Here is a 27,933-nt window from a genome sequence, read left to right as displayed (position 1 = left end):
ACCCACTGGTATATAATTCCCAGGATTCTTCCTGTTACCTTTTTTTAAATAAGGTATTTACCATTTTGCAATGCTCCAACATCTCCCCTGTGACCAAAGAGGGCTCAAAGACATAGCCACTGCCCCAGCTATCCCCTCAATTTCCACAGTAACCTGGGGTATTATCGTGTCTGACCTTGGGGACATCAATCTTAATGTTTTTAAGAAGATCCAAGATTTCCTCTTCCTTAATTGTAATATCATCCAGCACCGTGATCAAGGTCTTTTCTCTGGTGAATACTGAAGCGAAATATTCATTTAGGAACTCCCCAACCTCCTCTGCCTCCAGACACATGTTGCCTCCTTTATCCTTTAATGGCCTCACCTTCATTCTTGTCATCCTTCTGTTCCTCACATACGCACGCACCTTGGGGTTCTCCTTAATATTACATGCCAAGGTCTTCTCATGCCCCCTCTGAGCTCTGCTAAATCCTTTCTTAAGCTCCTTCCTGCATATCATATACTTTTCATGAGTTCTTTCTGTTTCTTATATGTAATGCAGTGGTTTTCAAACTGTTCTTCCCCCCCCCACCCCACCCCCACAACTCGCATTCCACCTTAAGCAATCTTTATGCTATAAATGCTCAGTGATTGGTAAGGGATTAATTTAAGTGGTATCTGAGTGGGAAGGGAAGGTTGAGAAGCACTATTCGAGACCCAAGTGTTTCTGAAATTTTTTGCTTGAGGAGAAAAATTGTCATTGGCCCAATACCTTTGGAGTTATGAAACAATGCACGTAATGAGTCAATTAGGTACGATTAAAACAGTGGTTTTCATACCTTTTTCTTTACACTCATGCACACCATCTAAAGCAATTCCTTAATAATCACAGAGCAGTTAGGACATAGGGATTGTTTAAGGTGGAATGTAAGTTTAGGGGGACAGTTTGAAAATCACTGATCTATGGCTTACTCTTGATTAGCTTCCTCACCTGTTTCATTTACAATCGTTCCCTTTTCATATAATCTTTTCCCTGTTCCAGTGGGACAAACCTATTCTGAACCCAGCAGATGGTCCCTAAACTTCCTCCACATTAGTTATGTGCTGCTTTCACCCTTGAACATCTGTCATATACCATTGTAATTAGCCCTTCCCCAATTAAACATTTTCCCATCTTGTCTGCTTTTATCCATCCATAGCTATACTAAAGGTCAGGGAGTTGTGATCAATCTCTCCAAAATGCTCCCACATTGAGAGGTCTGCCACCTAACTAAGGCTGAACCTAATCTCCTCCTAGAGTGAAGCTAACCTATTTGACCTCCCATCAAGAACCAAGTAGTAGTCATTACACTGCAGTAAAGGAACAGTGCCGCATATGCACACATTCACAAGGTGGGGTCATTTTGTTCACCGAAGCTCAGAGGAAAATCATGATGGAACTGAACAAGAGCAAAACAAACCCTCTACCAATACACCCTGCCCCACCCCAACTGTGCAAATTTCCCTGTGACAGCCAATGTTTATGACAAAACTTTGGAAAATGCAGTCCAATTTCTCTAACTTCATCAGCACGGCTTTGGTCACGCTGAAGAAAATCATTTGAAGATCAAAACATTAAAGCCAAGGCCGAACTCATTATCTACTCAGCAGCAGTGATTCCTGCCTGCCAGAATGCTTCTGAATAAGAACTCGGTGTGAAAAACGTCTCAAAATACTGAGTGTGATGATCTTTGCAGAATGCTCCAAAATTGTCAGCAGGTTAAGCATGTTAATGTCAGTGCCTTCTTTTGGGAAAACATCGCCATCAGAAAATGCTAATTATATTCAGTTGGCAGCCACATCTCACACCAGTAAAATGAAGGAATTGATTGTGGACTTCAGGAAGGAACACAAACCCCAGGCCATGCCCTTTTCTCATTGCTACCATCATGGACGAGGTGCAGGAGCCTGAAGGCACACTCTTTAAAATATTTTTATTAATTTCAATAACAATAAATTTACAGTACAGTACAATTATGGAATGTGCCATGGAAAAGAGAAGATAAAGATCCTCTGCAAGCATAATCATACAAATGAATTCCAAAGCACAGCCAAAAAGGACATAATAAATTTAAATGTAACAAAATCCCTAAACCATAGTTATATTTAAAATATATTAATCAATGAAAAAAACCCCTTTAATCAAAACTCCTTCCATTTGACAATGTTAGAAAAAAAACCTAGCATACGGATATCAAGTGACGACAACTCAGAAACCAACAACATATCGAGGTTTGGAACGGTCTTAAAACTTTAGATTATGATAATAGTCCATAAAAGAGTCTCATGTCTTTGAAATTTACTATTTAAATCTTTAATTGCACATCTAATTTTTTCTAAGATTTCAGTTCTTTTAGACAATTAGTAGTAAAATGTAACTTACCAAATACACATTATTTTTACATATTTACAAGTTTGACATTTTGCTCCATCTCAGATTCACGATTTTTCGCAAATTCCTGAGTCTAAGGTTCTTTATTTAGTTTTGGATTTTCAACTTTCTCATAAAGGTTTAATACCTCTTATTTATAATAATTTATTTGATTTAAAATCAGCCTTGTTAAGATCAAGAATAATTGGGAACAGGATTAGAATCTTTCATTTTCTGATGAGACTTGGGATTCCATTTGTAATTTGATGAGTCCGCAAGCATCGAATCCATGCTGCTGAAGACCCAACTGCGCTAGGTGGATCACGTCTCCAGAATGGAGGACCATTGCCTTTCCAAGATCGTGTTCTATGGCAAGCTCTCCACTGGCCACCGAGACAGAGATGCACCAAAGAAGAGGTACAAGGACTGCTTAAAGAAATCTCTTGGTGCCTGCCACATTGACCACCGCCAGTGGGCTGATATTGCCTCCAACCGTGCATCTTGGCCCCTCACAGTTCGGCGGGCAGCAACCTCCTTTGAAGAAGACCGCAGAGCCCACATCACTGTCAAAAGACAAAGGAGGAAAAACCCAACACCCAACCCCAACCAACTAATTTTCCCTTGAAACTGCTGCAACCGTGCCTGCCTGTCCCGCATCGGACTTGTCAGTCACCAACGAGCCTGCAGCAGACGTGGACATACCCCTCCATAAATCTTTGTCTGCGAAGCCAAGCCAAAGAAGAAAATATACAACTTCCCTTTGTCCATGACATTTGTTTATTGCAATTTAAAGTTGTCCATGGAGTACATTTGTCTAAAGCTAAATTAGCTCATTTTTATTCAGATATAAATCCTCTATGTGACAAATGTAATATTACGGAGGCTTCCTTGGTTCACATTTTTTGGTTTTGCTCTAATTAAAAAAATTTTTGGAAAAGATATTTTTCACACACTAATGGTGATTCTTAAGGTTAAGTTGGAACCTCGCCCTTTAATTGCTGTTTCAAATATCTGATGACGATGTTTTATTGACTTCGTCTCAAAGCCGAATTTTATCTTTTACTCATTGATAGTCAGATGTGCATTGTTGATCAAATAGAAAGATGGCATTCCACTTACACACATACATTGGTTACATGATATCATGTCTTTTTCAAGGTTAGAAGGCATTCTCACAACATTACAAAAACAGCTTCTTTCCCTATGCAGATTTCTGAATGGACAATGAACCTATGGACTATACCTTTTGTTTTCTCTTTTTCTTTCTTTTTAATATATTTTCATTGAGTTTAACATACATAATAAATGATTACATAATAAATCAATTAAATATACCAAAGGGAAAGGAAAAAAATAAAAAAAGAGAATGTAATAAAATGTGCATATCTACATTAATAATAATTAATAATAATTGACCACCGCCAGTGGGCCGATATCGCCTCCAACCGTGCATCTTGGCACCTCACTGTTCGGTGGGCAGCAACCTCCTTTGAAGAAGACCGCAGAACCCACCTCACTGACAAAAGACAAAGGAGGAAAAACCCAACACCCAACCCCAACCCACCAATTTTCCCTTGCAACCGCTGCAACCGTGCCTGCCTGTCCCGCATCAGACTTGTCAGTCACCAACGAGCCTGCAGCAGACGTGGACATACCCCTCCATAAATCTTCGTATGCGAAGCCAAGCCAAAGAAAGAATTACTTGTAATACCTCCATCTAGAATACAACAATGTCATGCCCAGTATTGGACTGCTATATTAAAATAATAAGGATTTTTATATTTAAAAAAAAAAGAAAAACCTAAAGGACTAAACTAATCTAATCTAATCCCTTCCCTCTAATCAAGATTACCTTTTTTGAAAAAAAAATCAATGATGATGTGGAATCACTGGTGACCACTGGAGAACAGACAAAGAATTATCGGAATGTATTATACTTATTGACTCTTTCAATTATAAAACAATTCTAAGAATGGGCCCCATAAATTGAAACTTTCTATCTTTAATATTACATCTGATTTTTCTCCAAACTTAAATAGGACAATCATATAAGCACTGTATATGAGCAGGGAATGCATCTCCTTTCCATGACAATAAAATAGCTCATCTTGCTATCAATGTTGTAAAAGCTAAGACTTTTTCTTGAGATGTGGATAGAGGTTCAAAGGGGTTGCAAGAAAAACCAAACAGAGCAATTAACAGGGTTCCAAATTAATCTTGTAAATTGTTGATAGAGTTTTCATAGTGGATTAATAGTATGTATTTAACCATGTATCAATTACAGCATGGAAACAGGCCATTTTGGCCCTTCTAGTCCACACTGAACTAAGTACTCTCCTCTAGTCCCACCTACCTGCACCCTGCCCATAACCCTCCATTTCCCTCCCATCCATATACCTATCCAATTTTTCCTTAAATGACAAAATTGACCCTGCCGGCACTACTATTCCCAGAAGCTCATACCACACAGCCACTACTCTCTGAGTAAAGAAGTTCCTCCTCATGTTACTTCTAAACTTTTGCCCCTTAAGTCTTAATCTCTCCTACTGTCAATGGAAAAAGCCTATCCACATCAACTTTATCTATCCCTCATATAATCTTAAATACCTCAATCAAATCCCCTCTCAACCTTCTACGCTCCAAAGAATAAAGACCTAATTTGCTCAATCTTTCTTTGTAATCTAGATGCTGAAACCCAGGTAACATTTTCATAAATCTTCTCTGCACTCTGTCTATCTTGTTGATATCCTTCCTATAATTCGGTGAACAGAACTCCACACAGTGCTCTAAATTTGCCTTGTGCAATATCATCATGTATGTCCTGTTTTGATTATTCCTACAAAATGAAGCACTTTGCACATCAGCATTAAATTTCATCTGCCATCTTTCAGCCCACTCTTCTAAGCAGTCCAAATCCCTCTGCAATCTTTGAAAACCTTCATTATCCACAATTCCACCTATTTTAGTATCATCTGCATATTTACTAATCCAATTTACCACCCCATCATCCAGATCATTAATGTATATGACAAACAACAATGGGCCCAATACAGACCCCTGAGGCATCCCACTTGTTACTGGCCTCCAATCTGACAAACATTTGTCCACTACAACTCTGGAATGTCCCTTCTAGCCACTGTTGAATCTATTTGACTTTCTGAAAATTAATACCCAATGACTGAACTTACCTAACTAACCTTTCATGCGGAATCTTATTGAAGGCCTTACTCAAGTACATAGAGACAACATCCACTCCTCTCAACAAGACAAATGGTTACTTAAGCAAAAGTTGCTTTTAATTATCTTTAAACATGAAGACAGAATCACACTCTAACTTATCACTATTGACTTAACTAATCTAACTTCTAATTCTAAGCACACGTGTATGTAATGTGTGTGTAAGTTCAGAAAGGTTCTTTGGTTCATAGTCCAATCTCACTCCTCATTCCTCCAAGTTCACAGGTTGCTTGCAATTCTTATACTGTGCACAGAATTGAACATTTATAAAGTTCACCAGACTTTGGTGCTTGAAAGGTAAATGGTTACTGCTCAGGAAGGTTCTTGTCAATTTTCAGAGAGAGATTTGTTGGACACTGGGCCCCCTCAACTGATTCCTTTTTAATCAGCCACTTCAGTGTCTTGCTGAAGAAACTGGCCCCCTCAGGGTTCTCCAGATGATAACTTCCTTCTTTCAGGTCACCACAGAGTTCCTTTTTATTTCTCATATTTCAAGTGAAACATTAGACAGCCAATCCTCTCCTCTTGCATGAACCACAAGGGTTTTGACCAGGCTGAACTAAGCACTAACAACCTGTCTTCCAAATGGGGTTTTCCACAAGCTTGCCAGCTTGTCCTGTTCCAGTCCCAGCTACTGTGGCTGACTGTAAACCTGTAGAACTGATCTCTCTCTCTCTCTCTCTCTCTCTCTGTTGAACTTTCTCCTTGCAAAACCACATGTCCCTCCTAGAACAGCAAGTTCCACTCCAGACAATCTGCGGCTCCGACAAGTTCTTTCAACTATTGCCTTTTTGTAAACAACAATCCATTAGTGAAGTCACTTGGGCACTCTCCAAAGCTTTTGCAAATTCTTTGGGGCTGGCATGTCTAGCATGAGCAGAGCTCCAATATTTTAAATAAAATCTGTTTTAAAGTGTTTGTATGTGACCTACACTAAAAAACCTGCCCCAGCTTATCTCCCCAAAACATATATACAAAATCAACACAACATAATCTGTCACAATATACTATCTCTAAAAACACTTTCCATTAATTTACCTACCACAGATTTCAAACTGTGATAATTGCTAGGCTTGCTCCTTGAACCCTTTTTAAACAACGGAACCACATGTGCAATACGCCAATTCTTTGGCACTATACCCATCTCTAATGACATTTGAAAAATCACCGTCAGAGCTTCTGCTCAAGGTCTTGGGGAAAATCCACCGTTATATGTTTCAAAAGCTCCAGTACTTCCTCTTTCTTAATCACTATAGTCTCCATAATTACTCTCTTTGCTTCGTTTACCCTGCACAATTCAATATCCTTCTCCTTAGTGAATACTGAAGAAAGGAAATTGTTCAAGATCTCCCCCATCTCTTTTGGCTCCATACACAGTTGTCTGCTCTGATTCTCTAAGGGAACAATTTTATCCCTCATGCTCCTTTTACTATTAACATATCGTAATTGGAGTTATATACAGCAAGGGCAAAAGCCCCTCAGCCAACTCATCCATTATATCTTGTATTTATAATAATTTACTGGACTTAAATTCAATTCCAATGGCTGGGATCGAAAGAGATTGGGAAAGAGACTTGAATATAACTTTTTCAGATGAAGATCGGTACTCTTATGTTGATTAATGATTCCTCATTTTGTGCAAGACTATGCTTATTCCAATTTAAGGTGGTGCATAGCATTCATCTGTATAAACTTAAATTATCCCGTTTTTATGCAGATATTGATCTTTTTAAGAGAAATGAAAAATTTTTGAAGCCTCTCTGATTCATATGTTCTGGGAATGTACAAATTTAGAGAGATTCTGGACAGATTTTTTAACAATTTTGTTTTCTCTTTTTTGGCACAATATCCTTCAATCAAAATTTTTCATTCTTAACCATTGTTCATTATAATTCCTAACATTGAGTTAGAATCCGAAACATTTAAGGCATAAAAGATGGCTGTGTGAGCTATTCTTGTTAGTTCCACAACCAACTCTGATCAATAGTCTTGATCTTTCATTGAAGTTCTTCAATTGTTCAATCAAGTACCTTTTTAAATGTGATGAAAGTTTCAGCACTGTTCATTCAGGCAGAGTTCCAAACCTCCACTACCTTAAACGTGCTCAGAACACTTACAGTAGCCTGCAATTGGGAAAAATCATCTAACACAAGCCTATTTTATAATAAAGTGTTGAATATCTTGTGTAATGTATTGAATATTGAAAGAACTTTGTTCAGCTTAAGCACACATGGGTATTTAGTAGATATGATGGGATGGGAAAACAAAAAAAAGCTATAAACACAGTAGCGGTTGTTTATACTCATTCGCGTGATTGCTGCAGAGACTGCGTATTGCTATCATACCATTGTAACTGAAAAATCATAAGTTGAACCATTGTAAGTAGAGGGGCACCTGTATTTGTAAATTCAGAGTTATACAGCATGGGCAAAAGTCCCTCAGCCAATTCATCCACAGTGTTCTGCATTATCTCTTTACTGATATTCTGATATCTGCCTTGCTACCTGCAGGGATCCATGGTCATGAATCTGTATATTCCATACTTTTTAGATTCAGACCAAATTGTGTATAGATTTCCTTTGCCACTTCCCTGTCTTCTACAGTCCATTGTTAGATTTTTGAGTGCTGAGTATACATAGAATTATCAGATCTTGGAAGCTAGCAGGCAGAGGACTGGTCAGTACTTGAAGGGGAGACTGCCTAGGAACACCAGGTACTGTAGGTTTCTGTGAGGGGTGCTGGACAAAGTGGTGACTCTCTGTCTACCTTATGGTAGACAAAAGTTAATGAATTTCATGTATGTTACATTCTAAATGTAATATTAGGTGAAAATAATGAACCTTATCCAATGATACAAGTTTAATTAATGATACAAGTTCTTTTAAATCAACTTACTATTTGTCTTTGAGGGACCAAAATATTTTCATCCTTCCACTGTGTTCTCTCTCAGTCAAATGGTAATGTAGAAAGCTTTAACAAGGCTGTGAGTTGGACGTATAACTTCCACTGTAGCATAATATACAAGATAAAATACTACTTTGATATCTGCACCTCTCAGTGATGCTCAACAGGTCAGGAAGCATCTGCAGAGAATGAAACAACACATGCGAGAGCTAGGGAAACTGAACAGATTATGCAGCATTTATAGAAAATAAAAGGCAGTTAATGTTTTGGGGTTGAGCTCTGTGATCTGTTGAGTTTCCCCAATGCCTTTCTTTGTACTGCACTAGGTCCCAGCATCTGCAGATTTTTTGTTTACCTCACATTGTAAGATGATGATACTTTTTTTGAATTTAAATTCAATCTTAAAATTTAGAGAAGAAGGATGGACAGAGAGAAATCAAAGCGTGGTCTGCAATAGAGTGGGAAGTAGGAGGGATAAAACCAAGCTGAAAGAGGACAGCAAATACATTAGGGAATAAGAAATGGTTGATCTGGAGGGGTTGTAAATAGAAAAAAAAGATTATCATTCTAACTTAGCTGCTTCTCAAATTATTATCCAGTATAACTCCATTTTTATATTGTTGTAGGCGAGAAAGAGGGGAGCATGTCAAATCATTCATATGAAGAAATATTTTGATGAAAGCAACTCGACAAGAATTTGTGAGTTTTGAAAAGCGTGATAACTCATCTACTTCATAATTATTTATGAACAACATTTTAAGAGTTCTAAGTTTCAACACAAGATTTCTAAGACTGAACTTTGAATCGACTTTTCAGAATTGTGCCTAAGCTGTATATATTTGCCCAAAGTTGGGGATAAGTTTAGAGTTAAGTAAGATGTAATATTATAAATAAAAAATATTGTTTTAAGACACTATTGTTTTGGTGACTTTTATTGCTGCTGGTCTATGATGTAACAATACTCTGAATTCTGCATAATCTTATTATCTGAATTTGTACAGATCCCCAGGAGCCAATCAAAATAGCAATAAAGCAAGATCACAAATACATGGGGACTAAATAATTTATTACAATCATGTTGGTCAATGGATACTTACTACCTAGAGGCATTTTCTTAAGATTTATTACATCTTCCAGAGATGGAAAATTGGGCCTCAGTTTAACAATAGCATCTACAAATTTTGCATTGAAATTTCAACTTCAGTTTTAGTGCACAAGTCTCTAGAGTAGGATCTGAACACCCACCTCTTTATTCAGTTTTGAGAGAGCTACCACTAGCAACATGGTAATATTTTAATTTGGCCTTCTCTACGAGCTGTATATAAAGAAGCATGCAGGCCTGTGCATTACAATGTCTGGCCCATATCTGCCTTAACCTCTTTTCCTTCTCTGTCTATCTCTCACAGGTTCTTGCTCCCCAGTATTTACAAAGCAACAAGAATTAGCAATGATACCATGATGTATACTCACTAATTGTCTTCACATTTCAAGGTTAACATGGGCTGCTGAAGCGAAGTGAGGATGTGGAATAGGTATGAAAGTGTTGGGTTGGATGCTGCCCCAACAGTCTTCCAATGGCATTCACAGAAGGTCTGATCCAGATGATGTGGCAAACCAAATATGGCCTGCAGATTGTAAGTTTGCCAAATCCGTTTGGATTTTCAGCATAACCTTTAGATTCCTGGTCTTCACTTTGCAATGTACTAGTTACTATCTTGACAATCCTTGAGTTTAGAATCAGAATTTATTATCATTAGCGTCACAAAATTTGTTGTTTTGCAGCAGCATTATAATTTATATCAATTAAAAATAGTGCACAAAAAGTCAAAGTAAGGCAGTGTCCTTGATTCATTGATCATTCAGGAATCTGATGGGAATGGTGAAGTTGTCATTGAGCTGCTGAGTGCTCGTCTTTAGGATCTTGTTCCTTTTCCCCAATGGTAGCAGAATAAAGAGGGCACTAGGCATGGCCTGGGTGGTGGGGGTCCTTGAGGATAGAGGCTGCTTTCTTAAGCCACTGCCTTGATGGTGTGAAGCAGGGTGCCCAAGATGTTGCAGCCCGAGTTAACAACCCTCTGGATTTTTTTTTTGTCCTGAGCATTGGTGCCTCTACCAGACACCTGTAGAAGTTTTCGAGAGTCTTCCGTGTCATACTGAATCTTCTCAAACACCTCACAAAGTTTAGCCACTGGCGAGCCTTCTTTGTGATTGCAACAACATGGAGACTCTAGGACAGATCCTTGTAGATGTTAACACCTAGGAATTTGAAGTTCTTGACCCACTCCACTACTGAGCCTTCAATGAGGATTGGATTGTGTTCTCCTGACTTCCTCTTGAAGTCCACAATCAGTTTGACAGGTTTGTGTTATTTGTTCAATGTGGTGAGAGAACATTATTTGTCTGAGTTGTATGTTTCTTTTTGGGACCTTCCATTTAGGTTGCCAAGTACAGGTTGTCCTCACTTTACAGATGAGTACAATTGTGAAATACTATCAGCATGCTTAAACAATTCTCAAATAGTGAATCTAGGTTTTATTAATCAATATATGAATGGTTTGACTCGTATAATAATTTCCTAACTTTTACATAGATCTGAATTGTACCTATGTTCAGTTAACCTCAAACCTTTTTCCCTTGAAAACCTTTCACTGTGTCATAAGAGATAACAAGTAGTTTAATTGTAATAAAATGGAGTGGAAATATTATAGGATGTATTTTAGGTAAAAGAACCCCTGATCTGTTTTGTGCCCAACTGTATAAAGTACATAATCCTACTTGTGCAGATACTAAAACCATTGACATGTTGAGAACTTTGGGCATAGAAGTTGGGGAGTGAGCATGGAAGCACAACTCATGCTATGCATCTTAAGGCTGTCGTAAATTAATATGCAGCTAGCATTTTGTGTTTTATGCCCACACTTAATTGTGTTTAATTTTTATTTAATTACCACAATGTAATCTAAATGAGAATTGTTTCAATAATGAATCAGGAAGCCATGGAGTGGCAAGTTTGATACATATAAAATGGGTAACTTTTTAAAACGTATATATGCTTGTCAAATATAGATTTAATAAAGCCACACAAGGATGTTGATGAAATAAAGTTCAGCATAGGGATAAAGGTAGTCTGTGCTGTGAAAATAGATTGATTAAATCTTTATGGTGGAATGTGACTTTTGTTCAGAGAACAAAAGTTGATGGGTATGTAGAAGAAAATAGGTTACAGGAGAATAAGTGGGAATGATGCTGATGGGAATAAAGTACTTTAAAATGGAGTGTAGGCTCAGTGGGCTGAATAGTTTCCTTCTATGTTGTAAGAACAGAAGCAAAATAAGATAAGATAAAGGTCGAACATTGGTGCTCACCTTAATTGAGGAAATGAGAAGATTCAACACATGGCTTTTGTAGGATTATAGTCTTTGTCATAAATATAATTTCTGACAAACACCGTGCAAAGGCTAGACTAATTTCTGCTATAGTACAGACTCCAGGATTTTAACTGGCCATGCTTCCACATCCTTAAACTATAATTTCAATAATCTGACGGAATACTTGCACTCTATTGCAGTTAGGGGAAAAAATTGATCGGAAAGGCTTTCCGGATGCTGTCAACTACCAAATTATTAATCTTGTAGTGTTTATAATGTATGTGTTATGTGTGTTTTACTATGGTGCAAACTTTTAATCAGAATGTGGGTCTTTTGTATCTGTGCTGGAATATATGCTATCTATTTCTTAAGCTTAAAAGTCCTAAATATTTCTCCATTGTGGAGAAAGTTTTTTAAAGATGTCTACTAATTGTAATTCTAGCCAAGAATGGAGATTACTTGTTCCCCCCCCCCCTCCCCCCAATACTAAGAGATCTTTGCATGGAGCTGAAATACAACATTTTTCTCAGACAATATCTTTCACCTCTGACAGCTTCTGCTAAGCACTCCTTTCACATTGTGTGAAACCTGAATGGATGCTGTTTTCCAGAATATAATGAGAAGCCCTGCATTAGGCTGTTTCATCTTTATGAATTCATAAAAAGTAGATTGCATGGATAGAAAAATAAGTTTTTCACTGAGTCAATAGCACCCTTGTGAGGGGAAAAATGTTATGAATGGAACTGTAGCCAACAATTAATTTGTTGCTTGAAGTACTGGCTGCCTCTGTTCTCCATATATAATATAGATCTTCTGCTCTTCAGCTTGGTTGGCCAGTTGTATGTATAGTAAATATAAGAGTTGGACTCCTTCATGGAAATCCTCCAAATGTAATCACAGGTTCAGAAGTAGTTTCAAGTTGTGCTAATATTGAGATTTCAAAGAATATTTAAAAAGTTCTGGTCTAAATTCATTTATTCTGCAAATCATTTTCAATGCCAAATCTGAAATCCACTTTCAAGAATAACAGCAGCTGAGATGAAATCAATGAGAGACAGAAACATGAAATCACTAGCTGATAGCGAATGATCTTGAAGAAGAGACTGGTAATGGAGTAGAAAGTCAGAACAACTCAGATGTCAAATTTCAAGCTATGGAAATTAAGAACAGCAATCACTAGCTGATGTTCATCAAAAGGCTTATAAAAGAGAACATCATATTGTGATATTTATAATGTTTTTAGATCACTTCTGTTCTTATGCTGAATAATTCAATCTCCATTCCAGATTGCTGTCCTCAATGTTATTTATGCTTTTACACCCTTGGGAGTTTATTGATGGAATAAAAATAGAAATTGGTGTGGTTCAGCTAGGATATGTAAAGAGAAAAGATTTACGTTCTCGATATATGCTCTTCATTATACCAACATAAAAACTCTTTAAAATGGATAAAATTGGAATAAGAAATAGATAATAATTCTTTTTCTTCATTTGTTGCTTTACTAGGGATGAAGCGAGGGGGCTGTTGATTTTATTCTGTGCGTTGAACAGTTGATAGACTTGAGAGTAATCTTCCATTCTTCACACGCCCCTACCTTTCTTGGCCATCCTTTGCAATCATTGATGGTTTCCTTTTCTATGTATTCTGAGGTGGCTAATGAGGGACCACAGACTCCTCTGTAGATTGGGCAAGAGGTGAGTTATGAGCAGATGTGTTTATGACATGCTTTGCTCTTTTTATCACATACAATGGGCGTTTGTTTGTTCCTGATACATGAACCTGATGTTTGCTGATGTTTGCCTTCACTGAGAGTTGGCTCCCTCTGTATGGGAAATGATCCATGTTTTTCAGGTTTAATTTCATTACAGTCTGAGGGTAGTGTGGTGCAGTGGGTCCATCTCCAGCGGCAGCACGACAGAGGATTCTCTGATGTATGTACTGTTCCTGGGGACACACTCTGAGTCCGACATTCAGAACTGCTGGAAGACAGTCAGCTTGGTGAAAGACATCCGTTGGTTGGCCTGAAACCTGTTAGTCTTTCAGCATACTGAGATGTCGGCCCAGGAATGCTACCGACTGGTACGTTCCAGGCTGCAGGAGTACCTGCTGAAAGACTCACTGAGGCTTTGGGCAGCCAACGCGATGGCATTGTGGGGAAGGACCATAGGCTAGAGGGCTCTCAATTCTGGGCACTGAGAGGCTGAAACTGAGGAGAAACCCCTTAACTAACAGGGGGGGGGGGGTGAGGAAGAGAGAAACAACAAGATGCCACAGTGGTAGTAATGTGGTATTAAGAGAAGAATATAAAATGATGAGTATGTATCAATATGACTGACACTATGAATGTAAAAAGTCTTGAACAGTTTTTCTCGTATTGTAAATAATTTATTGTGAATAAAAAATATTTTTGTAAAAATATTGTTGACTCACCTTTGTCTTGCAGATGTTGACTATAAGGCCTATCCTCTTGTATGCTTTCATAAAGCATCAACAGTATCTTGGAGCTTTGTCTCTGAGCATGCAAGCTTTATTTTCATTGCTGCGGTTTGATGACTGAAGTTTTGATAATATTGTTTTTGGAATGTAGTCACTGTAGGCTGAACAACTTCCTGTTAGTTCTGAAGGTTAGCTTTACTCCATTAGATGTTTGTTAGATGAGAGATAGGAATGAAAATTTGAGAATAGTGTTGGGAAGCCTCTGCCCTCTACATGTGCACAAATTTACCAGTGAGCTGGTGGATATAGTGATTGGATTGGTTGACACTTAGTTTCATGGTTCACAACCTTCAAAATTTAATTAGGTGAAAGTATTGACTATCTAAAAGAGGTAAGGAGAGTAAGAGTAGTGTCCTGGTTAAAGTAGCATATCAGAGATGAAAGATTGGAAAAAATAGGAGAAGAGGGATAAGGCAAGTTACATTGGGTAAAAACCTATCTATTTCCTCTATGATCGCTGTGTTGCCACTGAGTACAATATATTTCTTCCCTGACATCCTATTGCTACTGGGGCCAATTGTGTACTAACCTTGCAAGAGGTAAGGAATTTGACTTGCAAGTATTTGGACGTCTACTAGTGAGTGCATGAATTTAACTCAGACACGTGCATTTTGGTAGGTTAAACTTTGGCAGGACCGACACAGTGCATGGTAATGCCCCAGAGTATTATAGAACAGAGAGACCGAGGGATATGGTACATGGTTCTATTAATGTGGTGACACAGGTAGACAGGGCAGTGCTTACCTTCATGGATCAGGACATTGAATACAGGAGCAGGGACACCATGTTACGACTGTACAAGACATTAGTGAGACCATACGGAGTATTATGTGCCTTCTGGTCACCCATTTATTGGAAGGATATCATTAGCTGGATAGGATGTGGGAAAAATTCAGACACATGTTCCCAGGTCAGGTGGGCTTGAATTATAAGGAGATGTTGGATAAGCTGAAGGTATAGGAGGAGAGGGTAGACCTTTATACATTTATAAAATCATGAGGGGCATAGTTAAGATAAATAATCATGGTCTTTTTACCAGATGGAGAATCGAAAATTAGATTTGAAGTGAGAGGAGAAAGATTTAAAAAGGACCTAAGGGGCAACTTTATGATATAGAGGGTGATGGAAAATGGAACGACCTGCCAGAGGAAATAATAGTGGTGGATACAATTGCAATATTATAGATGGGTATGTGACTAGGAAAGATTTGGATAGATATGGGGCCACTACAGGCAAATGGGACTTGCTTGGGTAGAACTCTTGGTCAGCATGGAGAAATTGGACTGAAGGGGAGGTTTCATTAGAGGATGGATTTTCAAGAGGCTGTGATAAATTGCTGAGCTTGTATTGTGTGCTTGTACAGTGAGTAAGGGTAGTTCAAGTGTAAAAACTCTAAAGGGTGAGGCTCAAAAATGTTCTCCAGAGAACTCAAATGAGCACTTTTATTGAAGAAACTATTGATGAGTATTGATGGACAGTGTTAGCTCTGCCTGAAACATTCAGGAGCACATGGAAGTTCAATTCCAGTTTTGCACACAGCTTTCCATTAAGCTTGAAATCTATCCTTGCCAATATGGAAAATGATGGTGAGCTCCATAGGAACAATTATGATCTCAGCCTTGAAACAGCAACTAGTACAGTCATCAATTTCTCATCTTCCTTTACAGGCAGAACCTTCTGAGAGCTGTAATAGAAGCAAAAATCTTTTGGCATGCAGTCATTATCAATAACAACAGACCCAAACAATGGACAGCATGGTAATTCCGTTTCTTTTCCCCACAAATGAAGACCAATCTGCTGAGTATTTCTTGGATTTTCTGTTTTTAATTTAATAAGCACAGGCAAAACTGCTTTTTATTATCAAATGACTCACGCTATATGGAAAAATAAATTCAAACATGTATAACAACAAATCTCAAGGAAAGTGATTTTCTATCTTCCTTCAGTCTCTAGTTTTGAGAATAACTAATTGTAATGATACTAATATTTGCATTAAGTTAGTTTGAATGTGATGATCTTAAATGCATTTAACTTTTACATTTCTCTTGAAATCTGAATAAATTAAACAGCAAATAGTCAAGTACTAACTTTTGGTGGCAGGAAAGAAAGTCTTGCTTTGAGATAGTGAATTTGACACCCTTGAGAGACCTAAACATTTTATTGGAATTGAAATATTTTTGAAGTTGTCATTTGGGAAACATGAGTACAGTCAGCTTCCACAAACATCATTAGCCACTTTTACACAGAGATCCCACAATGCTGTCAGTTTTTAAAACAAATAAAGACCTGTCATTAAGCTAGCTTTGCTTTTTTACACTGAACCAAACGATGCAGGTATAATGCTGTCCAGTATGTCATTTTCCAAAGCATGGCGGCATTACGGAAGCAAAAGAGTCATGATGTGTAACACAATAGCATCGGTGTCAGGTGTGATGGCTCGCCCTTTTTACACTGATGTCAGTTTGGCACTGTGACTACCTCCGCTACTGGCTTAAAGGTGGGACTACAATGAATCCCACCCCGCCCCCCCATTCAGTGTTCAAACTTTTACACAGAAATGCATGGTGCTATAAAGGTGCAATATTCCCACCTTGAAGAGGCTGTGTAAAAGGGGCTAGGGTGATGGTGACCAAGCAGTCTGTTTTAATAATATTTGTACCCATGGCACTAGAGATAACTTCTCTGCTCTTTTTCAAAATAATGTTATTGAATCCTCTATGGATCATCTTAAAGAAAGAATACCTCCAACCATGGTGCACACACTCTATTGTACTAGAATGTAAGCCTACATCTTTGTATTTAAATCTCTGGAGTGTGACAAGATTTGGGATGTATTGTAGCAAAAATATAGGATTTAGGAAAAAGTACTGATGAAATTTTGATGCACATTCTCAATTGATCTTGTAGCTTCACTGAAATGTAGTCTTCTAAAGGTAAAACTTGATTCCAGTGATGTTTGTTGAAAGTCCGCAGAACTGCAGTATAAAATCCTCATGTTTTTATATAAACCTACAGAGATAGAGGCAAACATTGTACTTAATCTTTTGATAATTGTTTGTGTATATGCACTATCTTTCAGTAAGTTTTGTTCTATACAGAAATTTCCTTTGTCTCTTACAATTTATAATCTCAACATTTTTATTGAATTTCACAATTTCTACCTTCCTTGCTGATTAATTTACCTCACAAACAAATTAACCACTCCATGCATTTCTTCCCAGTGCATGTGTTAAGCGGTTGATACATGTGTATTACTTATTATAAGAGGATCTATTGATCATTTTAAAAAGCAAACTGAGGTCACGTGTCAAATATGGGGCTGTGCTTTGATTTTCTATTTGTGTCATTGAAGATTGATTTTTTTTACATCCTTATGAAAATAATAAATCTGCAGGATTGGTGACTTTAAATTTTTTTGTTGTCAGGTGGTTATAATATGAATGTTTTCACTCTTGATGCTGCTGCAATACATCATATTTCATGACTTGTTCATGACAATAAATTCTAATTCTGAGGTCTTGTGTTATAGCTAGCATTTTGTTCTTCCGTTCAGTAAAATGGTCACTGTGTATCTAAATGATGGTAGTTGCTATTCTTTTTATTTTTCCTTGCTATGCTTTGACCTTGAATGCTTGATAATTTACTTCTGTTGCTTTTGATGTATTGTGATTTTCATTTTGTCATTTTTATTAAGAGCATAAAGTTATGAATGAAAATATTAGCATTTTTATTCAAAATGGTGTGCTGGTTTTGAGAGTGATTTAGTTGCACTATTTTGGTTTGACCATTTAATTTTGCTAGTGGATGAAATCACACAAAAAGGAAAGGAATCTATGCAAAATATACAATTGATTTAACTGCATTAAAATGATGCAAATTTTCTTTTCGTGTAAGATATGTTGCTCTATGGTTTAAAGTATATTTTAATTGTCATTTCATTTAGATTGTTCAAATTACATTTTGTTGACGATTGAACATTCATTTTAGGATGTAACTGCTTAAAAACTGTTGTTGATGAAATTCTGTTGTTGTAGAATATACTTACAGTTTACTCACACCTTTTCAGCATTTGATGTTGGTCAGCATTCTGCACTGTACAGCTGGTCCAGATAGATTTTCTTGTTGGAATATGGTGATCATTGTTCACCTTACCCCTATATGCAGATTCTGTGTCCTACATCCCTGTTCTGTTCTGTGACACCTGGAAGATAAGACTTGTGCATTGGAGCTATCTAATTAGGAAGATACCATATGAAGTGCCTGGGCAGGGTTTGGGGGGGGATGGGATAAGCCCCCGTGTGCAGCTGCTAATTATTTTACATGGATGGCTGTCGAGAAAAGGATGTGTGCTGAAAGAGGCAGCTCATTCTGGTAAGTGCTGATATAATTCACTATTGTATTTTCTGATTTGACTACAGCATAGTTTCTTTATTAGAGTATTCTTGTTGCTGCTTGAACTGGTGTGTAATAGATTTCTGCAGAACATGGCAATTTCTGGCTCCATTTTCACATTCGAATGATGGTCTCATATTATAGGAGCTAAGGCATAAATTACTGCTGGTGAATGAATCCAGATCTTCACCTTCATGGATATTGCAATGAATGTTTTCAATGCATTTAAAACCATTTTGTATTAGACACACCTTCTCAAAATGTTGCACAATAGCAATGCATTTTCTGAAGAACAAAAATTGCTCTGAAAAAATTTTTTTTCCATTATTTTTAAGTTGCATACTGATAAGCTATTTGTAAGAAATCTATCTTGCTTTTATTTAACAATAGGATCTATTTATTCTTATGAAGTTGTAGATCAATCTGGTGGTAGCCGCAGTTGCCAGTTCACACCGTTGTCATGGCGATTGTACCATGATCCTGAAATAATATAGTTCAATCAAGACTGATCAAGGGTATTAGCAATGAAGAGTTTTGGTTTGTGTCACTCTCCACGTGTCTTTTTCTTGCAGGAGAAAGGTTGATTTAAATACAATGGAAGAATGTTACACTAATTTTAAAAAATTCTTATGTAGTATTTAAAGATAGATGTTGAAAGTTATATGATCAATTGACAAGCTTTAAATTTTCAAGGTCTCAGATAATCTTGCTGCCTTTTTAAAAATGCACATGAATCTGAACAGATGGATGTAAATATAAAATCTTTTTGATTTTTTTTACATCTTTAGTCTGGGTTAGCTCTAAAGATTTTTTTTGTGTATTCACTAATAGATTCTATTCTATCACCTTAGCAGTTTGGGGAAAAAAATGTTTGCCTGAGATAACTACCAAAAGTTATTGAAAGAAAATACTGTTCAATTAAAGGGATACATGAGAATTTCTAATGATCTTGCATAGCTAACAGAATATCTAAATGCTGTATATATCATATTTAGTCTTGCCAAAGATTTAAAAATTCTAAGAGTGTAGCATTCTGCTATGACTATTTAATAGACAGAATAAACATTTGTTGTTTTAAATATCTTGCTGCAGGATCAGCAACAATAAAACTTTAACTTCCTAACCAAGCTGTTGTTTCTTTATATCTTGTTTCTGAAGCAACTTGGTTTAAATTTTTGTGTATATGTGGAAATATTATGTTGTATTTAAGGTATATTTATCACTTAACAAATTATCTATAAAAATGAAAACCCAAATGAACTTTTTACCATTCTTATTATAAATTGAATAAGTGAATGTTCCTCTGGTTGGCAATTAGTGGTGAGGGGTTGGTGTTAGGCTTGCAATTGTTCATGATATACAGTATATTGATGATTTAGAAGAAGGGACAGAGTGCAGTGTATCAAAGTGTGCTGATGACATCAAAAGGAGTGGAAAAGAAATTGTGCTGACAGGATGCAGAGAGGTATAGATGGGTTAAGTGAGCAGTCAAGTATCTGGCGAATGGAGTACAGTGTTCATAAATGTGAGGTTGTCTTATTTAAAAGTAAAAATAGAAGATCAGGTTATTATTTAAACGTTGAAAGATTGCAGCATGCTTTGTACAAAGGGACTTGGGAGTACTTGTGCATGAATTACAAAACTTTGATTTGCAGGTACAACACGTAACCAAGAAGGCAAATGTGTTTTTTTTTGTTATGTTGTTTGTGGTGTTGGTGATGTGTACAATTTTGGTCCTCTTATCAGGAAAAATAATATAGAAAGATTGGAAATAGTACAAAGAAGATTCACCAGGATAATTCCAGGATGAAAGGCTGTTTCTACGTAGAAGGGCTAGATTTGGATTTGTTTTCCTTCAAGTTGAAAAGAATAAGTGGGTAACTTTATTTAAATACAGCAAAACTCCGATTATCCAAAATGTTTGGGACAGGCCTGTGTCGGATATTTTGGGGAAATGGTCATTTTTCAAAAATACAGCCCAGTAATGACAGCAAATCACTTGTATCACTGTTTAAACAACAACAAACAACAGAGGAAGGCTTTTCAAACATTAAAACAATGTTTAATTCTCACCAAAAATAAATGCTGGCTGCTGCCGATCACCAAGACCTCCCAACTGCAGCCGATCCCTGACACGGACCCACCACTGCTGCTGATCACCGGGAAGGATTCCCGGGTGGCTGGAACACTCACTTGTGAGTTGGTTGGCTCCTGTCTCCCCGGCCACCGAGGGTTTGGAGTTGGCATCAGGAGCTCTGCTGTGCTGAGGAAGGAGGAGAGGAGAGGGGACAACACTGAACCCGAGATCCTGCTCCTGCACAGGAGGTCGCTTTCCTTGATGACTCCAGGACATGGGATTCTTCTAACTGTTTGCGGCTGGGAGACAGTGGCATGCAGTTTGAGAGGGAGAATTGGAGAAAAAAGTCCATAGGGGAAAGTAAAGAAGAAATTGAAAGAGAGAGGGGAGGGAGTTACCTGAAACAAAGACAATCGTCGTTCTAATTTCGTGTCGGGTTAATTTTTTTTTCAACTTGTGAGGTCAGTTTGGCTCCGAAAAATATTTTGGATAAATGAGGATTTCGAATTTGTTTTGGATATCCTAATTTATCTGAATTTTTTAAAAAAATTTGATAAATGAGGATTTTGGAGAATCTGAGTTTGGATAATCAGAGCGGTACTGTATATAATGTACGAAGAGGATTTGACAGAGTACACATTAAAAAAATTTAATTAGTCGGAGAGTCGTAAACTGGGGGACAAAGCTATGAAATAAGGGGTTGATTTCTTAAAACTGAGGTTTGTGGAATTTCCTTCTCTCAGAGAGTGAATGCCTGGAATTCTCTGCCTTTGAGGATGGTGGAGGTAATGAGATGTATTAACTAGATAGAGTTGGTAAATATTTGAAAGGTTGAGGATCTGAAGGTTGCAGGAACTGGCACAGAGTAAGATTTCAAGCCAGTATTGATCAGCCATGATAATATTGGGCAGGCTTGAAGGGCCGGATGGTGTGTTGTCTTGTCGGTTAGCAGTTGCTGCAGTTCTCTTGGCAAAGTCGTGGATTTGGGGGGGGGGGGGGGTCTGCATAGCTCACTTTGCCTATTCTGCCTCTTGATAAGAATTATTTAATTAGTTGCATTCCACTTCAGGATCCTCAGTCCACTTGAAAAAATTGTTCAATTCCTTTTTCGTAATTATTATTGAATCTGCCTTAGCACTTTCTAACAGTTTATTTTTAAAAAATCGCTGTGTAATTTGCCACTGGCTATAGTCCTTTTAATTTAAAAAAAAGTTAATGATTGTGATCAGTTTCTACCAATCTGCCTGTACACAGTACGCCTCTTTCTTAACACTCAACCAGGCTTCCCCTATATGTTGAAAGTTACTGTTATCTTCTTTCAGCTATGCTTACACTCCAGTAAATCTCCTTTGCAGCCTCATTTAAGGTCTTGACATTTTTCCTAAAATGCTGTATCTTGAATTTCACATTAGTACTCCAGCTGAGGGGAGGGGGGCACAATTTTACGAATTTCTGGCATAACTATAAAAAGGTTCAGTAAAAATAACTCTTTAAATTCTAGGCTCTCTTTGTTTGTACAATGAGATCTGCACTACAGATGCTGTCAAGGAATGGTGAATGAATTCTCCAAATTGGGGACAACGGTCAGTGTTGGAAATATTCTTCACCATCTGAATTGACTTCAGCAGTAGAAGGCTGTGTTGGTTATGTGGCCTGAGCTTGCTCCTTCATCCTGATCCTCACAATTTCTCATTATATCCATAATATATTGCTTATACAGCCACAGCTTTAGTAGAGAGTAATAATTTTTTAAAAACTCTCAAAAAACTCTCTTTTCTCAGTCCTAAAGTGTCTATGTGTACCCTGAGAACGTTTCTCTAAGATTTGATGCTTACATTAGTGGAAGCAACCTCACACCATCTTTCCTGACCAGTCAGAATCATATCTGTTTTACTAAGATCACCTCTTATATGCACAAACTTCAAAAAGACCAACCAACTTCTGAATAAACTCTTCTTCATAGTATTGCACCTTATCCCTCCAAACATTCTAATTAATTGGTCTTTAAAGTCTGCAAGACAAATATACCTTAGTTAGGCAGAGAACAAAAACTGAAAAGACTATTCCACACATGGTCTTACAGAAGCCTTTTAGAATTGCAGTAAGATTTTTTGGACTCTTGCTTCCTTAGATTAAAAAAACCATAACATTTATTTTCCTTGTAACTTTCTGTACCCACATATTAACTTGCTGTTTTTCATGAATCACACTAGCATTTGTCTGCTATTATCGGCAAGTTAGCAATGTCTGTGGGGAGAAGAAGAGAGATAGCATTCCAGGTGATTGACCTTTTGTCAGAACTTGGGACTTGGGTTTGAATCCTGTGCTGTCTGTAAGGATTTTGTACGTTCTCCCCATGTCTGTGTGAGTTTTCTCCGGGGGCTCCGGTTTCCTCCCACCGTTCAAAAAAATACTGGGGGTGTAGGTTAATTGGGTGTAGGTTAATTGGGTGTAGGTTAATTAGGTGTAGGTTGGGCAGCACGGACTTGTGGTCCAAAATGTTACTTTGCTGTATTTTTAAATAAATAAATTTGACATAATGAGGGCAAAGATAAACTTTAAAATGCACAGAAAGGAGAAGGGTGCAGTGAACAAAAAGGAAAAATCAGTTGATCCTGTCAGGTAGATATAAAATGTTAAAAGGAATTAAAGTGCAAGGTGAAATAGAAGTAGGACTTGGACAATTGAAGAAGCAACACACAGCTATGGTCCTAGAAGCAGAATAATTATCTGAAATTACCAAAGGGGAAGAATAATAATTCTGGAAGTCTGAAATATAAGCATATTTTCAATGTGTGTTTAGATTGTACAGATTCTGGCATCAAAACATGATGTTCAAATATCACTTATTTCTAAGTAATATATAATGGATGTTGTGGATGCTATCATGCATATTGGGAATTTATGGACCAGGGTTAGAGCAAAACTGCAAATAATTATTCCATGCTTGGTGTGACAGAAGCCTTTTAGAATTGCAGTAAGATTTTTTTTGCACTCTTGTTTCCTTAGATAAAAGCCAATATACCTTTGATTTTCCTTGTAACTATTTGATTTCCTGTTACTGTGGCTCTTTGCCTGATGATCATGTGTCAAAACAGCAGTGAAACTTACACTCCTGTTTGTGGAAAGGGTTTTTATTCTGTGCAACTGCAGGCAATAGAACACTTACCCTATTCTATTTTACAAGGCTCTCATCCCAACAATTCCATAATCCAGAATAATTTGAATACCAAGAAGTGTCCAGTCCCAAGGATTGCGGCTAAAAGGATAAGCACCTGTATTTAAGGTTAACGGTGTGGTTGCCTTGACATTAGGAAGATCAAACAGAAATCAGTTGACCATTCTGGTAATTTTTTAACTTTAATTTTGTGCCCAACAATATCTCTCCTTGGCCTCTTGTATTATTCAATTGAAATAAATATGTTTTATGATCCTTTGATGAAGGTGTGCTTTAGGCTATAATCATTGGTAAGTGTAGCAATTTCAGATCTATCTACAAAACCAAGTTTCTTCATAGAAGCTCTTGGTAATGATTTCTCTTCCCACTTACCCATCTCAAGACTGATCATTTTTATTTTTCATTTCTTTATTTGCCTTTTATTTAATTTCTTCTTTCAATTAACCACAACCTTTTTTTGTTCTTTCCAATTCTTTTGTTAACTCTATTCTTGATGACAGTTCCATCTCTAATTTTTTTGAAGTTCTTTTGAAAGCCATCAATCTAAAGCAGAGCTGTAAGGTGAACTGTTGGCATGAAATCAACCACTTCCAATTTTCTATTCAACCAAATGACTGAAATGGTGTGAGAGGCAGCAATCCTAATCACTTTGGTGGAAGACCTTGAAGAATTGTCTGTAGCTGGGCAGAGCCTGAACAAGAGAGTAGAAATAAAGTCAAAGCAGGAAGTAATCATTCCCTGGAGTAAGAACTGGCTGAAATTATAGGCGGTTCAGAGCAATTGTATTTATGAATCTTGGGAAGGAGGCTGATACAGACACTGCAGTGTTGCAAAGTTTATGCAAATCACTGCTCTAGAATTGTCTATTTCATAGGGGTATTTAATTTTTGTAAAAGATTCAAGGTATTGATGAAGAGGAGATGTAGAATGGGGTGTGTGGGTGGCAGGGTTTAATGACTGTAATCTATTGTATTTTCATTCTCTATTAAAGCAACTAAGTTGAGGTGGATTGAGAAATTTGGAGATTTGATGTTCTCAAATAAACCTTGATGATACAAGGTCATTAACAGAAAGTCTCATTCGATCATTCTTAGTTTGCATAAATATTGTGGGATGAATGGCTTTCTGTGCTGTAAATTTCTAAAGTGATGACGAATGGTCTAAAAAGACAAATAGAATCCCTATCAGAATGAATAACATTTTTTTTAAATGGAAAATCTTGGAAGAAAGTACATTTTTATTCCAGGAACATCCATTTTAAAGGAATAAAAATAGACAATACTGGAATTCCATAAAAGATCAGTCAGCACCTGAATGTATACCCTGGATGTACAAGCCCGCCTCATCTCCATCTTCAACCTGTATTGCTTGAAGACTGTCTTTCCATCCACCATGACCCTCCTCTTAGTACTAAACATGTAAGTGACGATGTTCCCATATTTTTGCTTCATTGACCTCCTTGTTTATAGGACCTGATTGTAGGAGTAGCCACTTTTTTGCCGAAGATACACACTGCTGCCATGGAAGACCAGTGATATAGTGAATGAATGTTCAGGGTGGCCTGTTTTGTCCTGCATGGTAACAAATTTCTTGAATGTTGTGAGAGATTTTCTGTCCAGAGAAGTGGAAAATATTTCATCACACTCTTGACTTTCTCTTGTTGCGAGCCAAAAGGTTTTGGGTTTGCAAGAGGCGTGTCGCATTCAGATGCTCAGTCTTTATTTTAATAGTAACTGTATTTCTTTATCTGGTACATTTGAATTTCTGGACAATGCTGACCCCAAGGTGTTGATGTTGGTGAATACGGCAATTGAATGTCAGTGTGAGATAATTAGACTTGTCTGGAGTTGATCATTATTTGGCATGGAAATGTTAGTTGCAATATATCAATCCATGCCTGAATGTTTTCTCATTCCTGGCCTCTAGATAATGATTACATCAGCATTGTTACCCATTCACCTACTCTTTTTGCATAGCCATGCAGAATATTCTCCCTCTAGTCTCCTCTTTACTTTTTCCTTTTTCTAAATTAACAAGTAATCTGATAATGAGGCATAGGTTGAGAATATGGGCACAATTTAGAAATTTTTTTGGAATCCAGTTTCTCTCTTGCTGGTCCCATTCCAGCTAACCATCTTTTTAAACCTTCTTTGTCAGGATATAGGTTTTAGAGTGTGCTGTAGATTGGGTATTAAAATTTTTTAAACTCTTTTTGTTCAAGACAATTTTGTCTCTCTTGAACAATTGAGGATAAAAATTAAATGATCTGTATACAAGTAAGACATTTTGTTCAATATAAAATTTCTTATTTTCCATGGGAACAAACATTCTTGATTTATATTTTTATTTTAAACGTTCTCATAGAGGCTCAATATGACTTATTTATAGTAATCTGATGGGATTGAAAATAACTTTATTATCTTAGATTAAGAATGATTAGGAACATGACTTGGACTTGTCACTATCTGGGATACTATTTTAAACTTGATTAATGAATCTTCCTTCTAAGTGTGAGTTGTTTATTGCTGTTTAAAGGAGTAAATAGAGCACAAATTTCAAAACCTAAATGATCTTGCTTTTATTTTGATATTGATTCATTATGTGTCACATTTTTGAGGCTTCTTTGATACATATGTTTTGGACTTGCCTAGTTTAGATATTTGGAAAAATTATTTTCAAACTTTATTTGTTATTTTTAGGGTCAAATTAGAACCGTGCTCCTTAATTGCTCCATATGGTTTCTCTCAAGAAGAAATATTATTGACTTCATCTCAGAGGTGAATTTTAACGTTTACCTCATTGATAGCTAGACAGGCAATTTTGATGAAGTGGAAAGACAGTATCCTACTTATTCATATTCAATGGTTACAGGAGTTCATGGTCTTCCTGTTTAAAAAAGATCAGATTCAACATTAAAGATCTAAAAATGAATTTTTACAAAGCGCGGGGTCCGTTCATAGAGTATTACCATAATTTAGCGAAGTAGGATGTTTCGATACACCCGGATAGCGCTGTCTAGTTTCCGAATGTCGTTTTTCATTTCCTAAGTATTTTAGATATACTAGCAAATCATTTTTAGAGGGAGGGATTTGATTAATAGGGGGATTTTTTTTTCTCTTTTGAGATATTTTGTAAAAGGGGTTTGATTGAGCGGAGTACACACAATTTTCATATGTATTATTTGAATATTAATAGAGAAGTACAAATTGTTTTTTTAAATCTTTCAATCTATTTTTTGTTGCTTAGTCTTGTGGCAATCTGCTAATCAGAATATCTTCTCTCCATTTACATCATACGAACCATTAGTGATCTTGTACATCTCTATCAAATTTTGTCTCAACCCTTTTTGATCCAACCCCAGCTGAGACTAGATCTTCATATCCTTTTTAAATTGGTTTAGGGGTTAGTGAAGAGAGCCCTTCAGTATTGTTGAGGTGTTGAAGTTGGTAGCCCTTGTGCTTTGCTGGGAGAAGTTTCTGCAGCAGAATTTCAATAAGATCAGCTGCAAGAGATGCCACTTGTTTCCATAAATTTCTCCTTGCTTTTAAAATGTGGACATTGTTTTCATCATGAAGCTTAGGACTGGCCTTTTAACTTCTGCAGCAATGTCATATTTCCTTCCCACCACTAGATGCCCCCAATCATTGCACACGAATGAAAATGAAGTCAATAGCCCTTTTCACACTTGCAACTGGTCCCAGAAATTAATGGCCAATCGACCTTAAAAGTGTCCAGTGTGAAATGAAAATCTTCTCAACGCTGGTGTCAGATGACACCATCCCCGGCATCTGCAGACGCTGGCGTTGCAATTAGTGTAGAATGGGCAATTGCATTCTGGGATAGAAATGACCCAAATTTTTGTGTGAGTGCAGGTATGTGAAGGAAGAAAATA

At 37.1% G+C, this 27,933-nt stretch overlaps 1 protein-coding gene across 13 annotated transcripts in view; it reads left to right on the top strand.

Moving 5' to 3' along the window:
* The window catches only part of LOC138743365 (PH and SEC7 domain-containing protein 2-like), a 274,779-nt gene that overhangs the window by 1,436 nt on the left and 245,410 nt on the right, over positions 1–27,933 (top strand). For 11 of the 13 annotated variants that reach the window (XM_069898607.1, XM_069898609.1, XM_069898604.1 and 8 more), the window contains exons 2-5: positions 9,157–9,229; positions 10,022–10,164; positions 13,404–13,592; positions 16,062–16,151. The gene's annotated coding sequence lies outside the window, so the exon portion shown is untranslated. The remainder of the gene's footprint in view (positions 1–9,156; positions 9,230–10,021; positions 10,165–13,403; positions 13,593–16,061; positions 16,152–27,933) is intronic. The other 2 variants (XM_069898611.1, XM_069898612.1) reach the window with 2 other exon arrangements.

The sequence above is a fragment of the Narcine bancroftii genome, chromosome 9 (assembly GCF_036971445.1).
Source record: "Narcine bancroftii isolate sNarBan1 chromosome 9, sNarBan1.hap1, whole genome shotgun sequence".
NCBI lineage: Eukaryota > Metazoa > Chordata > Chondrichthyes > Torpediniformes > Narcinidae > Narcine > Narcine bancroftii.
Note: the sequence above shows the minus strand (reverse complement) of the source record. Positions and strands in the feature narration are given on the sequence as shown.